Genomic DNA, 9,487 nt, shown 5'->3' with positions numbered 1-9,487 from the left:
TGGAAGAAAATGCCAATGGAAGTGGTAGATTCTCCATTGCTTGGTGTCTTCCAATCAAGCCTGGATATTGTCCTGAAAGATGCTTTTGTTAAACACAAGTAATTGGGGTCAACCCAGGGGAACTGCGTGAGATTGTCTGGACCTTAAGATTTATGGAAAGAGCTGAGACTGGCTGTTTTTTGGACCAGATCAGAGCTTCAGGAAAGTTCAGTTCTGGGTCCAAACTTCAGTCTTTATCATTAGCCAAACCTCAAGCTCGAAATCCCTCTGCACATTGAAGGTGTTCCAATAATCTGGATCTGAAGTTACTAGCCCAGACCTATTAGTCTAAAAATAAAACCAGAGCCCTTGAATAATTAAACTTAAAAGGACCTGTTTAAAAAAGAGTGAATGTGTCTCTAGGACAAGAACAGTGTTAGACATTTGCGCATATTGTACCCAGTGTAATGCTTAAATACATGTTTGCATGTTATCACTGCAGTTGGCTGGCAGCAACCCTGACTCAAGAAATGATACTGCCTAGAGACTCAAGGATAGAATAAGCTTTTCAGCTCCTGATAGCTCTTGAGGGTGGTGTTTTCCTTAAACGAACTGATTGAGCATTTCAACTTTCCTTTTTAAAGTACGTTTCTAGCCCTTGTGGTTGCAGAGAAAAGCTTGAAAACATGATTCTGAAGGCAAATAAACAGAGCCCCCAATGTATTTGGCTTAAAAATCATGATTTCAGAAATAGCTCATGATCTTGGGTACAGGGTGCTGATTTATGATGTAACAATGAACTGCACCTCACTAACTATACAAGATTTCTTCAAGGGCTAACCCATTCAGAGCAAGGCAGACCTTGTCAGGATTTCTGTCCTGGTGCCACCTGGTGGCACCCAGATAAAATGGCACCCAGCACAGTATGCAGGAGTTGCTCAGGATGCATTTACCTGTGTGCACTGACCTCTAGAGGCCAGCTCAGGACAGGAGCTGCTGAGATGTGTATAGCTCCTTGGGAACACTGAGGGGTGAAGGCAGGTGGCTGCGCTAGCGTCAGGCCAGGAGGGTGGCTGGAGGGTCTGATGAAGGAAGTGGCGACATCTCCAGCTCTACTTTTTGCTCAGCATGGAGGGAAACGCTGCAATGGGGGTCACTGTCCATTGCTCAGGTGTTGATGTAGCTGCCACTGATTCCATGAGGGGGACCAAGATGGCAACTATCTCCCTCACTGCAGCTAGGGCTTCCCATTGCGGTGGCCAGGGCCGGCTCTAGCGTTTTTGTCGCCCCAAGCAGGAAAAAAAAAAAAAAAAAAGCTGCGATCGCAAGCGGCGGCAGCTCTACCGCCGCTTCATTCTACGGCGGCAATTCGGCGGCAGGTCCTTCGCTCCGAAAGGGAGTGACGGCCCCGCCACCGAATGGCTGGACATGCCGCCTCCCTCTTCATTGGCCTCCCCAGGCACCTGCTTGCTAGGCTGGTGCCTGTAGCCGGCCCTGGCGGTGGCTCTCTGAGCTCTGTGCTTGCTGGCCCACACCCTTTGCTTGGCCGGCCACTCACACTCTGTGCTGGCTGCTGCTGAAATTTCTGCCCCTGTGGGGAACTGAGCTGGGGTGTCCTGCCCCGGTCATGTAGGGAATCTGGCAGAACTGGAGCTTCATTAATACACATGGTAGAGGATATTGAAAAGTCAGGAGTGATTAAAGGCAGGGGATTATAATGGAGACAATTTGACCACCTGGGCTATAGTGGCTGTTATTAATGCTCCAGCCATCCCCCAGTCCTGGAGCCTCCCAGCATCAGGGAGGAAAGGCTACTCAATGGAAGGGGTTTCACCCTGCAGCACAGATAAAGGGTTAAAGCACCAGGGTTGTGTATCCTCCAGGTGATACGTAGTTTACCTGTCTGACCACTAGGTGTCAGGATTGCCCAAGATAAACGGAGCGAAAAGCAGGCAGGCCAGAATGTTAACAGCCCAGGCCAGAATTTAAATGGTTCTTGACCCACAACTGGGGTCAGATCTCAAATGAGTCCAGCCTGGGGGTTTTGAGCTGTTTGGAAAATCTGCCCCTTAGTGCCATACTTGGAGCTGGAGGGCACTGGGCACTTTTGAAAATCTAGCCTCTGGTTAGCACCTAACTGGGAGCTGAGCTCTCTGGAAACCTCAGCAAATGCAATGACCCTCCCGTTCAAAGTGCTCTTGAAAAGGGGTGGCTGCTGGTGGCTAGTCAGGCCCAGTCCTGCCAACCTCACATGTTCATAAATCACAAGTCAGGCCCCCAAAATCAGGAGATTGAAAAATAATAATAATAAATGTTGGGTTTCTTTGCCTTCTGGTATCTGAGCCCTTACGGCACACTGGGGTTACCTTGTCAAGCTTCTCTCCACAACCAGAAGGGCTAAAAACTTACTCATTTACTTCAGTGCAAGCTGAGATTCTCACCTAATCCTGTAACTCTAGGAGCTGGGGCTTTAAGGAAAACACCAAGTGTTGTGAGATAAAATTGCAAGAGTTGGCAATGCTGCTGGGCTGCTCACTCCTCCCCCCCCAAATCCTACCAGCGTGCCTGGGGTGGGGAAGTTAGACAGCACTTGAAAAGGAATGGCTGAAGCTCACAAGCTAGTGGTTTCAGGTGAGACTGATTTCCAGGTGGTGTGGGGGATTGATGGCTTTGATGAAATATAGGGGTTTTTCCTTGAGTTCAAGCCAATGTCTGAACCCTCAATACCCGAGTTACTCATTAATTCCTCTGCGGGGCTCAGGCATTGTGAATCTTTAACCCAGCTGCACCTGTAACCAAATAAGGGCAATTGTACAAGTCCACTCTGCGATCTCACAGAGGATTTTATGATACAGTAACTCCTCACTTAACATCGTCCCAGTTGACATTGTTACATTGCTGATCAATTAAAGAACATGCTCGTTTAAAGTTATAAGGGAGCATTGCACAACATTGTTTGGCAGCTGCCTGCTTTGTCCACTGCTTGCAGGAAGAGCAGCCCATTGGAGCTAGCTGGTGGGGGCTTGGAACCAGGGTGGACTGGCAGCCCCCCACTCCCTAAGTTCCCTGTGCGGCAGCTGCCCAGCAGGCTATCAATTGCCCAGCAGTTCAGCTGTCCCTCCCCCCACTGTCCTGTGCTGCTCCTGCCCTCTGCCTTAGAGCTGCTCCAGGGAGCCTCTTGCTTGCTGTGCGGAGGTGTGGGTGTGTGTGCTAATGTCAGGGTGTCCCCCCCCTCGCTCCTCCCCCTCACTCCTTTACCCCATCTCCACAGAGCTGGGGGGAGGGAACAGAATAGGGCTCTGGATGGAGGGAGCTTGCTGGCAGCAGCTGCTGTCTCAACTTGCTGATCTACTTAAAAAGGCAGTGTACTAAGAGTGGGGTCAGCATACTTAAAGGGGCAATGCGTGTGTCTCTCTCTCACATACATGGTGTGTGTCTGTCTCTCTCACACACACACACACACACACTGTGTGTGTCTCTGTCTCTCTCTGCCATGTTGTGTCTCCTCCCTCCATTCGTGCTGCCTTGTAGAGTGTGAGGCTACATTAACAACAATGGGTTAACCCTTGAGGTCTCAGCCGAGTGCTAGTTCATCATTTAGCAGTAAGGCATTCCCTGGGAAATATCCCACCCTCTTCCTCCACCACCTCACCTAAGCTTTACAATCATCATTGCTGTGTACAGTATTAAATTGTTTGTTTAAAACTTATACTGTGTATGTGTGTGTGTCTATATATAGATCTATATATATAGTCTTTAGTCTGGTGAAAAAAATTTCCCTGGAAACTAACCCCACCCCTATTTACATTAATTCTTATGGGGAAATTGGATTTGCATAACATCGTTGTGCTTAAAGTAGTGTTTTTCAGGAACATAACTACAACGTTAAGCGAGGAGTTACTGTAGATGTTAGAACAAATCTGCTGTATCATGTACTTTAGTCCCCTTTGGAGCAGGGGGCACTGCAGCATTAGCCCTTTAGCACGACTTTACCTTGAGACAGTTCAGGGGAAATCTCTCTTTTTCTCAGTGGAAATGCCTGCAAAACTATGAGCTGTGTGAGAAATGCAGCCACAATCGTTATTCAATTAATGAAGCACCAACAGGTTGTGGGGAAGAATTTCTTTCATTTTGTTAGTGACCAAGAGACCAGCACAACCTGTACTCACAGGAAATAACCTCATGCCAGACATGGGCGTAAACCTTAGGGGGGGTTCTGGAACCCAACTCCCAGAGCAGCGCACCCCCCAGCCTTTAGATCTTTGCATCACATCGGCAAAACCCTTTTCTCTCACTGTGTGGCAACTATAAAATCCTTGACAAACCAGCCACGCCCAGGGGCGAGCTGACTGGAGAATGGCAAGTATGTTTTGACAAGTTTGAATGTTCAGTTTTCTGACAGAAAAGCAAAAACTGTCCCCTTCTCTCCCTTCCCCCCACCCTACAGTGCCACTGGAGAAAAAAAAAAAGGGTGTGTGTAGGGAGGGGGGGTGGAGTTAGAAAGGGAAGGAAACGAAACCCAAACATTTAAATTTTGTTTCTGTTGAAAAGTTGTTTTATTTGAAAGAAAGGTTTGTTTTAGAAAAGAGGCCTGGCTTCTCAAAGGCCTGCAGGTTAGGAGTCTAACTGCTTTTGAGGATTTGGGCCAAAAGAGAGTTTTGAATGGAGCATTCTAACCAAGTCTACTCTTGGGCCCTCTGAGATGGTGCCTGAGACTCAGTTTCTTTCTCATGGGCGGGGCTGTTTACCAATGCACAGTGGGTCATGCGCTGCTGGGCCAGGATGGCTGTAATCTCTCTACTGAGTGTGTGGGGAGGGGACGTGGCCACCAGCCTGCTGCTGTAGGAACAAAGCCAGGCTCTTCTAGTGATGTTCCACCCCATTTGCTTCTGCACTGGGGCTGAACTGTTGGTTAGGCAGATGAAGGCGTTCCACCTGGGCAATCCTGGCAGCTGCACTAGAAGTTGCCGTGGCCATATATGCTTTGAAGGCCAGGGGTGGAGTGGCTAGCTCTGCAGGGCAGCGTCCTTCTGGGACACCTGTTTTTAAATTCACTGTAAATGTCCTTTCAGAGGAAACATTCAGCCGTTGAGAGCATCAAGCTGGGGAAAGGAAATGGCTGCTAGCTTGTATGGATGGCTAAGTGATTGCAAGGCAGGGAGAAGAGACCGGGGTTGGTTAGAATATAAAGGGACAGGGGTTCTCTCTAGCTCTCAGCGTCATGCTGCCTCATGCCTGGTGGCTCTGCCCGTCCAGTTGGAAGCAGGATGCAGGTTCTGTATAACCGATTGCTTATTTCAGGCAGATCAGCCATTAGCTTTCTTTGCTGGCTTCATATAACCACACAGGGCCTGCTTTTTCAAATGTGCTGAGCAGGCCCCAAAAATCTTCAGAGGATAAGCCAGTCTGAGGATGCCCAGCTGTGCAGGGATCAAGGTTTTTGTCCCAGGAATGCTCTTCAGTTGATCTTGAGTGACCTTCTGGTCAGTTCTGGGAGAGGCCTTCCCTTAATGCAAACGAGTCTGGTGTTCCTTGGCTAATGCAGCCCCTGTCAGTATCCCTTTCCAGCAAGGTGCAGGCCAGACTGGCAACGACTTGATCTGTTCTGCTGTTCACCCACCAAGACGCTAGGGACTCAGGAGATGGCTACAGAGCCCACCAGCTGCTTCTTTGTTGGTCGGGTCCTTGTCCCATTCTGATGTCAACAGAATGCTGCATACAGCCAGCAATTTATGTTGCACGGTGCAGTGATAGGGGTGTGGTCTCTAATAGAGCAAAGGACTGGACTGGATGGAGGCCAGGACTCCTTGGTCCTGTCCTTGCCTCTGCAGGTGTCCTTGGGTCAGTCTCAACCTCATTGCTCCACAGCTTATCCATGTGTCCGATAAGACTAAATGGCACCGAAATCTGACTCGGAATCATGTCCAGCTCTCAGGACCCAATCCTGCATTCTCTACTGAGGTCTGGCACCCATGGACATCACTGCAGATTCTGCCTGGGGAAGGCACTCAGGGCTGGGCCCTCTTCTCTCCAGTTCAGAAAGCCGACCGCCTCTGTTACATGCCGACTTCCTATACACACTGATGGAGTTAGGCATTGACCTTGTTAAAGCAATGGGGATTATTGCAGTAAACGTCCCAGTGGAGACCAGGGCTAGGCACTGCATGAATACACGGTGTGAGACAGTCCTGCCCCAGTCTAAACAGATGTGGGTGGGAGAAAGAGAATTATGATCCCCATTTTACAGATATGGGAACTGAGGCAAAGGGATGCAAGATGACATACTCAGGGTCAGGGGCTCTGGGCCACAACTAGGAGCTGAACCCCATGCTCGGGCCAATATCTTAGCTGCAAACTTATCCTTCCTCCCTTGTGCAATTTTTACTCCCTGATTACAGCTGTTTTGCTGCAGTGATGTGGGGATGATGTGAGAGACCCAGGGGTGTTTTGGCCTCTATCAGGGCCGGCTCTGGCTTTTTTGCCGCCCCAGGCAAAAAAGCCTCCCGCCGCCCCCCCCCCCCCCCCCGAGCGCGGCAGGGGAGGGCGCCGAGCCCGGCCGCGGGCCGCTCTCCCCAACCAGCCGGAGCGCCGGGGGGAGGGCGGCGAGCCCGCCGCGGCTCCGCTGGCAGCCGGAGCCCCGGGAGGAGGGCGGAGAGCCCGGCCGGGGCTCCGCTCTCCCCGGCGGCCAGAGCGCCGGGAGGAGGGCGGAGTGCCCAGCCGGGGCTCCGCTCTCCCCGGCGGCCAGAGCGCCGGGGGAGGGCGGCGAGCCCGCTGCGGCTCCGCTCTCCCCGGCGGCCGGAGCCGGAGCACCACCCCGCCCCCCTCCAGGTGCCGCCCCAAGCACAAGCTTGGTGGGCTGGTGCCTGGAGCCGGCCCTGGCCTCTATGCAAAATGAAGAGAAAAACGGGGTGGCTTCTACACTCTGGCTTTCAGTGAGGGAGATTTTCTCCCAGCTCCCCAAAGCACAGACCACCTCGCCAGGCCCTGTTGCTCCCAGAGGTCACAGCACCACCAGGAGAGGGCTTCCCCGTGGGATAGGAGAAAACAGCCTGAGAAGTACAGGCACCAGATCACATGGCTGCAGCTGACAGCAACAGAAAACTTTCAGCTCGGTGGTTTAAGCTGACTGAAAAGGGGAAATATAAGCGCAAATGGTAACATTCAGGCTTGTCTCAGAGCGCGGCGAGAGGCATGTTTTGTGAAATTCTCTCCTGGGCCGTGCAAACTCTTTCTCTCTGCCTGAACCTCGTCCCCTCTGTCTTGTACTTTGCCTGTGTGGCTTTGTGCTGACTGGGGTTTGGAAGGAATTAGCTAATGGCCTAATGCAGCCTAGTTTGTGGAGCTTGCCCCTTCCAAACCCTGATCTGCCCAAGGTCTATATCTGTCTGTGGGGCCTGGCATGGAATCTGTTTTCTCTCAGGCTCCACTGGTGCAGTACTGCTTGCTTTACAGCTACAGGGCAGGATTAATTCCTGGACTAACCTGCACTGGTTTTACACCAGGGAGGAACTTGGCCTACAATGCGTTGCTGCTGGCTCCATCACTACCTTCCCCTTGGTAACTAACTGCACTCACACATGCAGCAAGGAGAACATGTTGTGCACCAGGCATGCTGCTGTGTGGAAACGGAGCTGCCAGTGGCTGGGGAGAAGAGGAAAATCCTCTGCTCTCTCCTGTTAAATCAGCTGTGTCCCAGACACAGAGTCCTTTCCATACCGTACCGTGAGGGCATGTGGCTTTGGAAATATCAGGAGTGTCACGTCTGCTCTGCCCTGGCTTTGCTGGAAGAGGGTGGGGTTTTAACAAGGACATCTTTTCTCCCAATTGTTTTTCAGGCATTTGAGTTAAATAGGTGTTAACAAAAAACAAAATGATCTAAACACCCTGAATAAAATCCCTTCCCTCCTCAATTAATCAGGTTTCACTTGCTTGATATCTGTGATGACATAATCCTAGTTCTCTAGTTGCCCACAAAATCTGCCAGGTGGAATAGACTAGAAAATACCTGAATTTCTAATGTTAAAAAATAAATAAATAAAATAAATGGCAAGCTTAAAAGCTAAACAAAAATCCATCCAGGCCTGTTGTTATGAAAGGGAGTGGAGGGAGGCAAAACCCCTTTGTTTTTTATTCCTAGGTGGGTCACCAAGTTCATTTGTGTTATCATTGCAGTTTACGTTGTCGGCTTCATAAAGCCACCGAGCAACCCCCTTGTTAGCAAGCTCAGCGGGGGGGCCAAAGACTCAACAGCATTTAGAGGTGACATCTCCAGTTCAAAGGCGCACTGGTGAGGGAAGCTCCTGCTGCTTCTTGCCCATGTCCTGTGGATGGAGAGAGAGGGCTTCAGTCTCCGGGGCTATCAAGCCAGCCCCTTGCCCTAGCAATTCAGCAAACCGTAAATAAAACACCATTTATTTGTTAATGTTGGAGCAAGGAAACTCTCGGATGTATGGGACCAGAAAGAAGCCCATCTCCCTGGCAGCTCTATACACCAGCTGAGCTGCTCTGAGTCATCTGAGCTGGTTTGAGTGCCTCTTGGCTCCAGTAGCTTGTGGTTCATTTTGTGCTTCTCCACTTCTGCTTTCCCCAGGAAATAAGCACAGCAGCTAACCAAGTGATTCACAGTGGAAAGTTGAAAGAGCAGAGTGGGAGCTGTTGAATGCTTTAAGATGCCTGGCAGGACAGCTGTGTCACAGACAAAAGAAGAAAAGCCAGTTTTCCTGGATATAGCAACTGCTAGCACTGGAAGTCACTGAACCTGCATGCCCAGGTATGTCACCTGCTTTTCAGATTTGCTTTGGAATTGGAAGTGACGGGTTCACTGCTGTAGCAAAGCAGATGGCGTCTGTTGTACTGACCAAACACTTTGTTTCGATAGAGTCAATTTCAGATGGCAATGGCTTTTGTGAAAGTTCAACGTGGTGTTGGGCTGTCGGGAGAGAGTGGAACAGCAGGGATACACACGAGTCTGTGTTCTTTGTTCTAGGGACAGCAGAGGGATTATAGGTGCAGAATGTATCAGCTGCTGTTGTTAGCAGAGTTGTTTGATTTGCTGTAATTGCCTCCAACTCTCATATACTTCTATTTTTGAGTGATTTATATTGACCTGGCTTCCATTCTGCTCTTCTTGAGGGTCTCTCTCGGAGATTAGCTTTTATCGTTAGACTGCCTGTAGGTAACTAGCAGCGTCCAATGTTCTACTTAGGATCAGGGAACAATATTTCACTGACGGCTGGACAGCACCTTATAAGTGCAATTCCTCACTGCATTATCCCCCATGCTACTCCGACTGACTCCAACAGGGGTACAGGGTATATTAGTGCAGAATCTGACTTGACAAGGTGATTGCAAGCTTCTTTTTTTGCCCCCCCCAGTGGAAAGAACGAAAGCAGGCCAAACATTAACGTTCCATAACTACGCTTTTGTTGTGCACGGAAAGGCTGTTCAAAGCAAAGCAAACAGAGAAGCCCTTAAGAACACGAGAAAGAATTAATGATTTGCCAAAATG

The sequence above is a fragment of the Emys orbicularis genome, chromosome 7 (genome assembly GCF_028017835.1).
Source record: "Emys orbicularis isolate rEmyOrb1 chromosome 7, rEmyOrb1.hap1, whole genome shotgun sequence".
Classification (NCBI taxonomy): domain Eukaryota; kingdom Metazoa; phylum Chordata; order Testudines; family Emydidae; genus Emys; species Emys orbicularis.
Note: the sequence above shows the minus strand (reverse complement) of the source record.